The sequence below is a fragment of the Pogona vitticeps genome, chromosome 4, assembly GCF_051106095.1.
Source record: "Pogona vitticeps strain Pit_001003342236 chromosome 4, PviZW2.1, whole genome shotgun sequence".
NCBI classification, from domain to species: Eukaryota; Metazoa; Chordata; class Lepidosauria; order Squamata; family Agamidae; genus Pogona; species Pogona vitticeps.
This window is the reverse complement of record NC_135786.1, coordinates 78,865,001-78,877,901: the sequence shown is the minus strand read 5'-3', so window position 1 is coordinate 78,877,901 and position 12,901 is coordinate 78,865,001. Positions and strand designations below refer to the sequence as shown.

At 41.9% G+C, this 12,901-nt stretch overlaps 1 long non-coding RNA gene across 1 annotated transcript in view; it reads right to left on the bottom strand.

Moving 5' to 3' along the window:
* Positions 1-9,562: 9,562 nt before the first annotated feature.
* Positions 9,563-12,901, bottom strand: part of LOC140706319 (uncharacterized) — a 10,228-nt gene continuing 6,889 nt past the window's right edge. Inside the window, exon 3 of the long non-coding RNA XR_012085957.2 lies at positions 9,563-9,795. This is a non-coding gene — a long non-coding RNA (uncharacterized LOC140706319). The remainder of the gene's footprint in view (positions 9,796-12,901) is intronic.

Sequence of the window (12,901 nt, the reverse complement as noted above, 5' to 3'; positions counted from 1 at the left end):
GACAGAGGAATGGCAAACATTCTTCGTAAAACTGGTAGAGATTAGAAACCCCACCACCATCACAATAGACATAAAATGATAGTTTGGCAGTATCTATGGACCATTATATCTTTTTAGACGCTAAAGTCATTCATGATGCCTGCATCACCTTTTTTGAGGTATATTTCTTTTTCATTTATGCTTTATAGACTTTCCTAGGCTAGCAGTGGGTGTACATATTTTCTGGCTTCACAAAAGAATAGGAAATTACCTTTCCTCACATTGTAAAAGAATTTGAGGACAGTCGCATCCTGAAATCATGCCGCATAATGTGATCCTCTCTCCAGGAGACCACAACAGGGCTGATTTCTCTGCTCTTGTGATTTAGCTGTGTATTTCTGCTCTGTCCAGAGAAGGAATGGTTGAAGCAGTCTCTCTCCTATCCATGTTAGTTTTGCAAGTATGCCATCTAATTTCAAGATCAGTGTGTGATTTTAAAAAAAAAATAACACAGAAAGACACATACTAATCCAAATTTCCCCCAATTGTTCCCACATTTTTGTGACTGTCGTTCACTGTTTTTGTACACATATTTCACTAATATCCATATTTGATACAATTTTAAGCTAAAAACAGCCTCAGAAGAAAAAAAAGTGCAAAATCCAGAATACAGTACTGTTCTGATCCACACATTGATCCAGAAATTGTGAATTAGGACACTTCACGCAACAACACGGAGCATATTATGACTAATAAAGGGACATCATTCGAACCAGAGCACTTTTTTCTCATAGGAGCTTGGACAGTGACCACAGCAGCGACGGAACAGGCAGGGACATCTTCCTGCTCCATTTTTCAGCAGAAATCAAAGGCCAGGAAAGAAGAATAGAAGGTGGCCACAGTCAGTCATTGTAATGCTATAGTTTTGTTAATAAACGCATACATGCCCTTTTGTTCAAGAAACATTCATTCATTCATTCATTCATTGGACCCAAGGCGGCTCACAGCAATTGAAATAACAGTAATAAACAGTTAAAATACCATACAAAACGATATACTAAAAGAAAAATAATAAGTCTTAATTAGTCTGGATAAAAAATAATTTCAAAAAATAGAGCATTATCAAGACACGTATAGCTTGAAAGCCGGCCTGAAGAGAAACATCTTAGCCCAATGACGAAAGGACAAGAGGCAGAGGGAGCAGCCAGACTTCTTGAGGAAGTAAATTCCAAAGCCTGGGAGTGGCCACTGAGAAGGTTCTCTCTCCCAACTTCACCAAATGAATTAAGAAAGGTGGTGGGACTGAGAGAAGAGCCTCCCCAGAAAGAAAAGAAAAAGGGGGGGGGGAGAGAAAAGTGCTGCTTATATACTGCCTCATAGCACTTAAATAAGTCTCTGGTCAATTTCCAACTTTTAAATATGAAAGCTACACTTTGCCCCCTGCCCCCTCAGCAAGCTGGGTATTCAATTTACCAAGCTTAGAAGAATGGAAAGCTGAAAGAGCCTCAAGTCAGCTTTGTTCTTTAGTCATTAAGTAGTGTCTGACTCTTCGTGACCCCATGGACCAGAGCACACCAGGCCCTCCTGTCTTCCACTGCCTCCCGAAGCTGGGTCAAAGTCATGTTGGTAGCTTTGATGACACTGTCCAACCATTTCGTCCTCTGTCATCCCCTTCTCCTCTTGCCTTCACACTTTCCCAACATCAGGGTCTTTTCCAAGGAGTCTTCTCTTCTCATGAGATGGCCAAAGTATTGGAGCCTCAGCTTCAGGATCTGTCCTTCCAGTGAGCACTCAGGGTTGATTTCCTTCAGAATGGATAGGTTTGTTCTCCTTGCAGTCCAGGGGACTCTCAAGAGTCTCCTCCAGCACCACAATTCAAAAGCATCAATTCTTCGGCAGTCAGTTTTCCTCATGGTCCAGCTCTCCCACACATCACTACTGGAAAAACCATAGCTTTGACTATGCAGACCTTTGTCAGCAAGATGATGTCTCTGCTTTTTAAGATGTTGTCTAGGTTTGTCAGTGCTTTCCTGCCTCCATATCTTCCCCTTCTATTTCCCGGGAGGTGATGGGGCCAGTGACAATGATTTTAGGGTGTTTTTTTTTAATGCTGAGCTTCAAACCATTTTGGGCTCTCCTCTTTCACCCTCATTAAGAGGTTCTTTAGTTCCTCCTCACTTTCTGCCTTCAGAGAGGTATCTTCTGCATATCGGAGGTTGTTCATATTTCTTCTGGCAATCTTAATTCTGGTTTGGGATTCATCCAGTCCTGCCTTTCACATGATGTATTCTGCATGTAATTTAAATAAGCAGGAAGACAATATACAGCCTTGTCGTACTCCTTTCCCAATTTTGAACCAATCAGTTGTTCCATATCCAGTTCTAACTGTTGCTTCCTGTCCCACATATAGGTTTCTCAGGAGATAGATAAGGTGGTCAGGCACTCCCATTTCTTTAAGAACTTGCCATAGTTTGCTGTGGTCCACACAGTCAAAGGCTTTTGCATAGTCAAGTCAGCTACCTGGGTTTAAACCTGGGTTGTAAGCCGAATTTTGGCTGTAGTACTATACCACAAGGATAGAACTTAAAAGCCTAGTAGGCCGTATTAGTTGATATGATCCTTCAAATAGTGAAAGGCAATTGGTGCCTCCAATGCGGTGGGGGGGAAGGAAGAGGCTGTGGGTTCAAGGCTGCACGAGCTATCTGAGGTGCTGACTCCAATCCCCCAAACAGATTCAGCATCTTGGATGACTCTTGTAAAGTGCAGCCTATAACCTGGACCAGGTTCACAACCATCCTGAAATGTCGAGCCACTCTCAGCCACCCTGATTAAAAAATGAAACAGAGAAGGACAGAGGGTTATGTGAGCAAGGAGGAAGTATCTTCATGTCTCTGCACCATTATCATCACACAAAATGCTGCTGTCACAGCTGTAGCATAAGATTGTTCTCTCACTGCTGCAGTTGGCATAGCGATTGTGGGATTGGCCTGTGCCAGTTAGTTCTTATCTCATGTACAAATGACCCTTGAGTAGACAATATTAGGAGTAAAGGTCATCCATTTGTATCCCTGACAGAACATTCTTCCCCATAATAAAAATTGTCCCTGCCCCTCCTTCTGCCAACACACTTTTTATTGCGACTGGATAGCGGCTGGACTACTTTGAGCCAATACATTTTAGGATGTTTGCTTCTGTGTACATTTTAAAAACTGAAAGGCGCAGGAGGAGAATCAAGAGACAAGGAGACCTAAGCAGCTGTCACTCTCCAAGCGCGCTCGTGGAAGACACAGAGCAATCGCTGTTTCCTAAAAAATCTAATTTAAACCATTAATGTGACTCCATAAAGCAAAGTCACATAGTGTGAGCTGAGTTATTTATGGCACTGGGATCTTACTGATTATGGCAATAAATAATACAGCGTGGAACACTGGGAAATAATGTGAAGTCAGTTAATCCGCAAGAGCAGTGGAAGGAACTGGAACAATTTGCCCATTCTTCTGGTGCAGCAATTTCGTAACAGCAGCATTCACACAATTGCAGTCTTCCAGGTAGCAGGCAATTTTACCTCCCCTCCCCTTCCTGTTTCTTTGCTCTTGCAGCACTAGGCACAGTTTTTACTCATTTGTTAATATTCTTTTTTCCTTTTTGTGTGTGTGAGGGAGTAAAGACCTCTCCACCTCATTCAAGCTGCTGATTGTGTGCGTGGACCTTGCCAGTTTTCTGCTCATTCAAACTGGCAGCGTTACAGCTCCTTTCAACCCGACTCGCCGTGGCACCAGCAAGATTTCGACTCAATCCAAGGGGGCACCAGTTCAGCCTGTTAAACCATTCCAATTTTGACAGCCGTTTGCTTAGGCTTAACATTGGCCAGATGCCACACCCTTGCCACCTGAACCTTGTTGAAACCATCTTTGTCATGGCCCTGTCTGGAAAGCCGAAGACGGTAGTGTTTCTCTCCATTCCTGCATTAGACCTATAAGAAGGGGCAGCAAAACCAACAGGGATGGCAGCAGGGAGGTGGGAAGGAGAAGAAACTAACCCAGTTGGCTGGCAGAATGATTGTGACCAGAGCTTCTCAGGCCATACTCCTTAACATTTACAAAAACTAACCATTTGGGCATTGGCTGACATCCTTTTGTGCTGCTCAGCATGATGCAATGGTGACAGCGGCAGCAATAACAAATCACCACTGGTTAATGGTAATTTTGGGGTGTACGTGACTCATTCACAAAGCAATGAAGTTCCTTGCACTCCAAAGTAGCCAAGACATTGTCATTGATTGTGACATCATTGTTGTTATGCACACAAATCTGCGCAACAGGATTCAGCCAGGATGCAGCGATACAGGGGAAATATATTTAAAAGTCGTGTCCTTTTATGTTGGGTATATTTCAGTCTCTTTTCACTGAGAGGGAAGATCTAGGTCAGTGATGGCGAACCTATGACACGCATGCCACAGCTGGCATGCAGAGCCCTTTCTGCCAGCACGTGAGCTATAAGTCAATGTATCGCTACTCCCTGATTCCCCCCCCCCACAGCCAAACGTGAGCAAGCGGCTGCAACTGTGATGCTGGTGCCCGGACAGGCGGCGGGTAAGGATCTGGAGCAGCTGGTGCTGTTGGCGGATCCAGAGTGGGGTCTCGAGGCACCTCTGTGCCCAGGATTTCCCCTTCCACTGCCACTTCCGGTTCTGCTTCCAGTTCTGCCGCCACCACCGCCACGGCGGCGGCACACAAGCCCAAAAAGGTCTGCCACCACTGCTCTAGCTCCACCCAATTTGGGCACATACTCTGCCCATCAATGGCTACATCTATCAACTGAACAGGTCCTTCACAGGAAAAGCTTTTGCTACATCTGAGTTCAAATCATTACCTTAGGCAGCTATCTTAGACCAGATCAAAATATTTGTCCACATAGCCAATCCTAGGGAAGCCTGCCTGGTGTCTGAAGGTGACATTACACATACAGATTCAAATTGGTTAATCTCTTGCCCAGAGAATGAAGATGGTGCTGCAAACTACAGACACATTTAATTGATTGAATTCTTGTGTGTTTTTAAAAGTAAATAATCCTTGGATCTACACCCCTAGAGGCGCCAAGTTGCAAGTATCTAAGGGTGTGATCACATAGGGAAGTAGACCACATGTTAGACCATTTGTGGAAAAGTATGTGTGATCAAGTTTTCAGCGACCACACAATACATGGGGAACTGCGCTCCAGCCCGACCCCACCCATGCCCAAGCTAGATCTTTTTTGGACTAGACGTAGGGCTACTACTTGGGGAGGGGGGCTAGGCTGGAGTGATTTCCCCAACAGACAGAAGAATCACTTTAAGTGAGATTGCTCCCTGCAAAGCAACCGTTTCTGGTGGTATTGGATGCTCGCCTTTCCTGTCATTTCATCACATCCTAAGTTTCACTGCCTTGATCCATAGCACAACTCAAGACAGCCTATATACAGATACATTTCCTTTTATTATTAAAGAATATAATAAGCAGCCTTGTGGGTATGTCTGGACTAATTGGCATGGTAAGTGAATAGGTAAGTAAAATAATGGACATACTGTGCAAGAAAGGAAACCAGTGTTACTCATGCATTTAGGTGTAGTTAACAGGATGACAGGTTCACCTCAGCTGCCATTTCAGGAAAGGCTGAAAAGGGCCCCATCGCTCTCTCTATTATCTCTTTTTCTGTTTTTAGAGCACCTGCCTATCAGTTGCTATAGTGGAAATAATTAGTATTCAATTACCTCCGGTTACATTTTTGCCTGTTGCATTTACACATCCTTGGAACTCCAGACTCATTCAATTACTCTGTCACTTTGCCAGTTCCCAGAAATGTTCTTATTTCTGTAGAATTGATCCTTAACTCTGAAATGGTTTTATTGATTTTAAAAAAGGATTAACAAGCAGTGGTGCACACTATGAAGCTAGAGAAAGAACTATAAAGGATGCTTCTTTACATCTAGTCATTCTAAGAATGTGCACCCTACTTGGGGGTTTTCCTCCAAACAAATATTAGCTTCCTAGGAGGGACAAATCTGAGAAGCAAATGCATGATGCATTTGCACTTAAGACAGGATTGTATTCTTGACATGCAGGACTGAATCCTGCTGCTCTTCTCTTCCATTTGCTATTGAAAAAGAAAAGGGATGTTGGATTACTCCTCAGGTTAAACTGCAGCACTGCAGCCAAGACTCTGCTCACAACCTGCATTCAATCCTGACAGGCTCAGGTAGCCAACTCAAGGTTGACTCAGCCTTCCACTGGGATTTAAATCTAGCAGTCCAATATTCTAGGGCAGTGATTCCCAACCTTGGGTAACCCAGGTGTTCTTGGACTGCAAATCCCAGAAACCATAGCCACCACAACCAGTGGTGAAGGCATGCTGAGGTTTCTACTCAACCTAGTCTACAGTAGCTGTTGTTTATTTACACCGTACCTACCTATATTTATGCCACATCTTTCTCATTTGGGGAGCTACACTGTAATCTTTCTTCTTTTTTGGCCTTATTGCTTTTCTGAGCATGCTATGCAATGAGTTTTGGGAGAAGCCAAGCTTGAACCATTTAAAGGACTTGGACATCTCCACATTAGGACTGGGATTTATGATTTCTCTGGATCCAAAGAATACCCACTAATAACTAACATTTTGCTTTGATATGAGAGCTACACTTCAATGCCACCTTTTAAATTCAGGTGTAAGGAACCAGGCAAGAAATAATCCAAGACAGAAACTGCTTTAAAGCTAGAAAAATCAAAGATGAATTGCAACGGGAAACACCACAGGAAGCCAGGCTGACCCTATCTTTGCTGTCCTTTGGCAACCAGGTAAAAGACCTTTCTCTTCAGGCAAACTTACCCTTAATGGCTGGCTGCCTAAAAGGGGTTTTTTTAATGGGTGGCTGTGCCTTACTGCTTTCAATGTGTCTTTGGTATTGCTTTTGTTCACTGTCTTTTCGTGGGGTCGCTGTTTGACTCTTTCAGTATTTATGTACTTGTTGGTTTGCTGTTGTTGTTGTTGTTTTTGCTTTATATATATGGTCTTTTAATGATGTAAGCCACCTTCTTAAAGAGAAAGGTGGAATAAAAATAATTTAAGTAAATAAAAATAAAAGAAATATAAAATTGTAACTGGCTCCAGGCAAACCGCAATTCCTTTTTTGGCACTCTGAAGCCCACACCTGGAATTAAGATGAGTGAATCAGGATTGCCACCAATGCCAATCCTGATTCAGATTTCATCTATCCCTAGATGGGACTGAATTTGAGGGGTTTGAAATGAAATCTCTGTTGACACACCCCAAAATCTACTGCAGCACTAATTAAATCAGGTCAGTCGAGCTACATGCTTAGCAAGCCATTATTAAAAATCTAGGCTCCATGAAACCATTGGTCCTTGGGTGTGAGTGAGTTCCACAGCTACTAAAGATAGCAATGAAAGACACTCTCGTCATTTAGTCATTTCGTCGTGTTCAACTCTTCATGACCCCATGGACCAGAGCACGCCAGGCCCTCCTATCTTCCACTGCCTCCCAGAGTTTGGTCAAATTCATGTTGGTTGCTTCAATGACACTGTCCAACCATCTCATCCTCTGTCGTCCCCTTCTCCTCTTGCCTTCACACTTTCCTAACATCAAGGTCTTTTCCAGGGAGTCTTCTCTTCTCATGAGATGGCCAAAGTATTTGAGCCTCAGCTGCAGGATCTGTCCTTCCAGTGAGCACTCAGGGTTGATTTCCTTCAGAATTGATAGGTTTGTTCTCCTTGCAGTCCAGGGGACTCTCAAGAGTCTCCTCCAGCACAATTCAAAGGCATCAATTCTTCGGTGGTCTGCTTTCTTTATGGTCCAGCTCTCACTTCCATACATCACTACAGGGAAAACCATAGCTTTGACTATTCGGACTTTTGTTGGCAAGATGATGTCTCTCCTTTTTAAGATGCTGTCAAGGTTTGTCATTGCTTTCCTCCCAAGAAGCAGGCGTCTTTTAATTTCGTGGCTGCTGTCTCCATCTGCAGTGATCATGGAGCCCAAAAAAGTAAAATATGTCACTACCTCCATATCTTCCCCTTCTATTTCCTGGGAGGTGATGGGGCCAGTGGCCATGATCTTAGTTTTTTTGATGTTGAGCTTCTAGGTAAGTCTAAATAAATAATACACTGGCCAGCTCTGACAGCAAGAATAATTGATTTGTATATACAATTTAAGAAATCAATCAAATATATTTGGTTCGCAGATTCTAAAAGCTGGCCTTAGCTACAGCCTTAGGTAAAATAGTTGCCATGGTGTCTACACCAGTGTCTCCTCTGAACTGTTTTTTTTTAATGTCTCCTCTAATGGATAAGACAAGACTGAAGCAAGAGCAAATATTTGAGAGATCTGAAGACTGCAAAGAATCCACATTTTGAAGCCCATTATCTACAAATGCTGCTTGAGAAAGAAAGCCCTTCACAGACTTTACCTTCTTCCCAAAAGAATTCATTCTGACCCATTTCTCAAACAAACCAGGTCAAACACAGTTCTTTTGCCAATGACCTGGCCAGGTCTTTGTGTATGCGTATTTGTTTTTTGGTTTTTACTGTACCATAGATAAGGTCAATAAACCTGACAGTTTGCTCAAGCTTTGTTTTTGTATTTTCTGCCCTTTATCTTTTGTTATGCCACCTTAAAGGTCATCTGCATCCAAATAGTTCCAAAACTTAGATAAGAAACATTTGTTGGATAGGGTTCCTGGAGATGAAGGTGCAGTTTGAACCATGTAGGGCTTTTTATTTCTCTGTATGAATCTCTAGACCACACGTTTTTCTTTAAATCATTTCCCTAATTATTTTCCCCATTTCTCCAAATCTACCCAGCTATCTGTAAATGTTTATACCACATTTGTACAAAGCAGGAGGAGTTGCTCCCAGTTTATTTTGATTGGCGATTCTTTACTAATTCATTGAATTATTGAATTGCTAAAATCAAAAAGAGCACATACAGTTGTCAAGCATGAGTTAACATACTGAGGAACAGCAAAACACTGGTGTTTGGCATTTTAATTGTCAAAATAACAAAATTCAGATGGATGGCTATTACAAAATAAGAGCGACAAATTAATTATTAAGGAATTATTCCCAAGCACTGAACAGGGTTATTGGTTTGCCCAACAACTATGTATGAAGAGGCTAGGGAAGGTGGTGGTGGTGCAGGGCAAAAAAAAAGTCAGTGTGTGTTGCATCATCTGGGTTGACCTGTGCTAAAAGGACCTCCATGTTCTCTGAAATGTGACCTGGCAATCTAAATAAATCTCTTTATCTGCTGCTCAGCATATCCCTCCATTTTAAAATGCTGAGAATAATGAGTTCAGGAAGACCATCCAAATGCACTTAACGAATGCCTGATTAACAAATTATTTGCTTAATTAAATTATTTAATTGACTTAGTTGAGCAGCCTTAGCTAAGTGGAACTCCCTTTCCCTAACGGAGTCACAAACATTGAAGGAAGAGGCGGAGAAAATTTAAATGGCTTTGAAGAGATAGCAAAGGCTGTGGCGACATCCTTGTATTGGTATATTTGCCAGTGAACAGAACAGACACATATTAAGAGCTGAGGGCAATTCTCTTTAAAAAGCGTTAAGGACTTCCATTCATTTTGGTATATATTTTTCTTTCGACAGAGTGTTATGTTCTTCCTGAAATATATGGCTTGAGTTTGCAAAGCAGTGCAGTGGCCAGATCGGAAAACAAATGGCTGTAGCCTGACCTTTTGTAGACCCAAGAACCCAAAGAACTGCAGGAACCAGAAGGGTGGGCGAAGAGAGCAGAACTGCCTGTAGGCTGAAAGAAATGAAGCAGCAAATGCAGCATCAGAGACCAAGCTCACAATGAAATGAATATAACAATTTCAAAGGTGGTATTGTTGAAACCATGTCAAGTGATAATATGAAATGCAAACAAATCCACAGTTTCATAAGGCAAAGTTCCCATATTTGTTGGGAATTTCACAGAAGCCCAAATTGCCTTTCTGTCTTACCATTCATTTTGAGCACATTTCCAGTTCAGCCCCATTTGTTTGTTTTAAACAGCGAAAATAGCTCAGAGAAGCCTTATTGCCCACCGCCAACTGTCTGAAAATATTAGAATAATATAAGACTCTGTGGTTGTCACATTTCTTTCCACGATATACACACAAGAAGGCTGTCTCTCAATTCACTTATATTTTTTTTCCATTTGGAATTCATTCTCATACATTATACTGAAAATGTCTTATGCTCACTGAATGTTTGTGAATGACATCGCATATATTTCATTCTATGTTGATGATGATGTCTGAAATTAGCAGCTCATGTTGAAAGAGTTTTAGGCTCCAGTCCTAAGCACACTTCCCAAAGAATAAACTTCACTGAACCAGTGGGACTGACTCACAAGAAAATACATATATGATTGCCTTGATAAATACTGTTTTTTTGTATCAAAGTCGTATGTCAATGATAGATCTAAAGAGGATTACTAAGGGAAGATAACTATGTAAGCAGGCAATAGTTAAAACTGTACTAATTCATGGCTTTATGACAGTATTTTAAAGAAAGAATTCCTAACATAGTAAGATATCTTCCCAGATAATGCAGATGTATTTACAAAATAAACAGTGAATTATAGTTCGGACCTGTGGATCAAGAATCAGCTGTGATATGTAGCTCTATTGTCTAGGAATACACAGTCAATATCACTAATACACTATAAAGCTTTCGTTTGGCTCATATAGCAGGTTGTGGCTGGATATGTCTTCACTAGCCAATAAGCTTTCCATCCTCTCTCCCCAATTGTGTTTATGTGCACTGTCCCAATTCACAAAGTAGACTCTTGTTGTTTTAATGTCATCACACCATCTTCCATTAGTGGACGTTATTTTTTTTCCCTCATATGCCTGTGCCAGATGTTGGTCCATGTAGGCCTGCTACCTGAATAAGGTAAAATTCTTTAATGAGATGGTTGTTGACAGTGAACAAGCCCTACCACCTTATTCATTATGTGCCTACTTGCTCCATCACCACTTCTTTCACTATTTCACCACTGTGGTTTCCAGAGAAATTGCCATTGTCAGGTAGATGGTTCTCAAAGCTATCCACATATTTTATTTGCTCCTTTTTAAAGGGATTGCAGCTGCCCCATTGATTCAGATTAATTAAACAGATGCGCATGACATTACTGGAGTATCAGATCAATCTTTCCACTTGCCTTCCCTTTCAAAATAATTTTTTTGTTTGTGGGGTGGTTTGTTTGTTTGTTTGTTTTTTGTTTGTTTGTTTGTTTTGGAAGCCTGAGTGCTCCCAGATCTGTTTTCCCCACCTGTTCTCTTGCCTGGAACAAGCATAGGTCCAATGGGGTGTGTGATTAGAAGTCCCCATGACATCCATTATATTATCAGCTGTGGGAGTGTCTTCCTCAGCTGCCTAGAGTGGACTGGTAGTCGATAGGCGGGGTATAAATCAAATAAATAAATAAATAAATAAATAAATAAATAAATAAATAAATAAATAAATAAATAAATAAATAAATAAATAAATAAATAAATAAATGGAGGAGGGCTGCCTCTGGCTGATTTTCTAAAGGAAAAGGAGAGGGTGTTTTTTTCCCCAGCACAGCTGCCTCTCACCCACTGCTTCATGCCTGGCAGGATAAATATACTGTAACATGATATTTTACTCCAAAAAGAGAAAGATGATGGAACAAAGTTTTCCTTCAAACTCTGCAAACTCTCTCTATGTTAGGAAAAAAGAAGCACTCTCATCTTCTCAAAATGCAAACTTCCACTGCCAATTCCATCTGGGGATTGAAACAGACAAGGGGTGAAGACAGGACGGAGAATGGAAAGGGTGAGAGCAAGGAGTGGGGAATGTTTTATCAGTATGGAGACGCTTTACCCAGATTTTATTGAAGGAAAACTGACTACTAGAGATGGGGACAAATAAAAAAATGGCAATTCATTTTGATCCATTATTTGTCAAGGTTAACGGATCAACGAATATGAATATACGAATATCTTCAATGAACCTACAGATTGATTTGTCGATTCATCTGCAGTTTAAATGGCTATAACACTGGGTCCCAATGACCTAGAGATACCAAATTTGCAGGAAAACTTCCTCAGATGCTTTCCTACAAATTCTAAAAGGTTGGTAAACATTGGATCACAGACCCCCAAGTTATATCATCACAAATAGGACCCCCCTGGAAAGCTACCTGCAGGTACTTAGAAAATCCAGAATCACAACGGAACTTCCTATGTCTTTCCCCAACATGCCTGCCAGCTTTGGTGAAGATTGGATATTGGAACTCTGAGTTAATCACCCACAAATTAGGCTCCCCCAGGAGAATTTACCACACAGCACAGAAGCCCATGGCATTGAGGGAGTTATATTTGGCCCCAGCAGAATGAGAGTTCCGTTTGGCAGAGGTATGCACGAGGCATGGAGTTTGTCTTCAGCTCAGCACAACATTACATTTGCCAATGAAGTACAGTTTTCCCTCAGGAGGACTGGAGGCAAGGAGGTAGTTGGCAGCACAGCAGGCTTTTTGGCTCCGTTGGGCACTGAGGAAGTTGGCAATAGGAAAACAGACTCTTTTGGCCCCATCAGGCATTACAGGAAAAGGCAGCAGGAAAGTAGGCATTTTTGGCTGCATCGGGCACTGAAGTAGTTGGCAGCAGCAAAGTACCGTGTCTTGCCCCATTGGGCACTGAGGTAGTTGCCAGCCAGAAAGCAGGCTTTTGAGCCCCATGGGGGCACTGAGGCAAGAGGCAGCAGAACAGACTCTGGTCTTCTTCAGCAACATCAGATGTGCCTGCAAAGCAAAGGTTTTTGCCCCCAGGAGGCAACTGAGGTTGCTTGCAACTTCCAACAGCACCAGCAGCACCATTAGATGAACAGGGTCGGTGCTACTA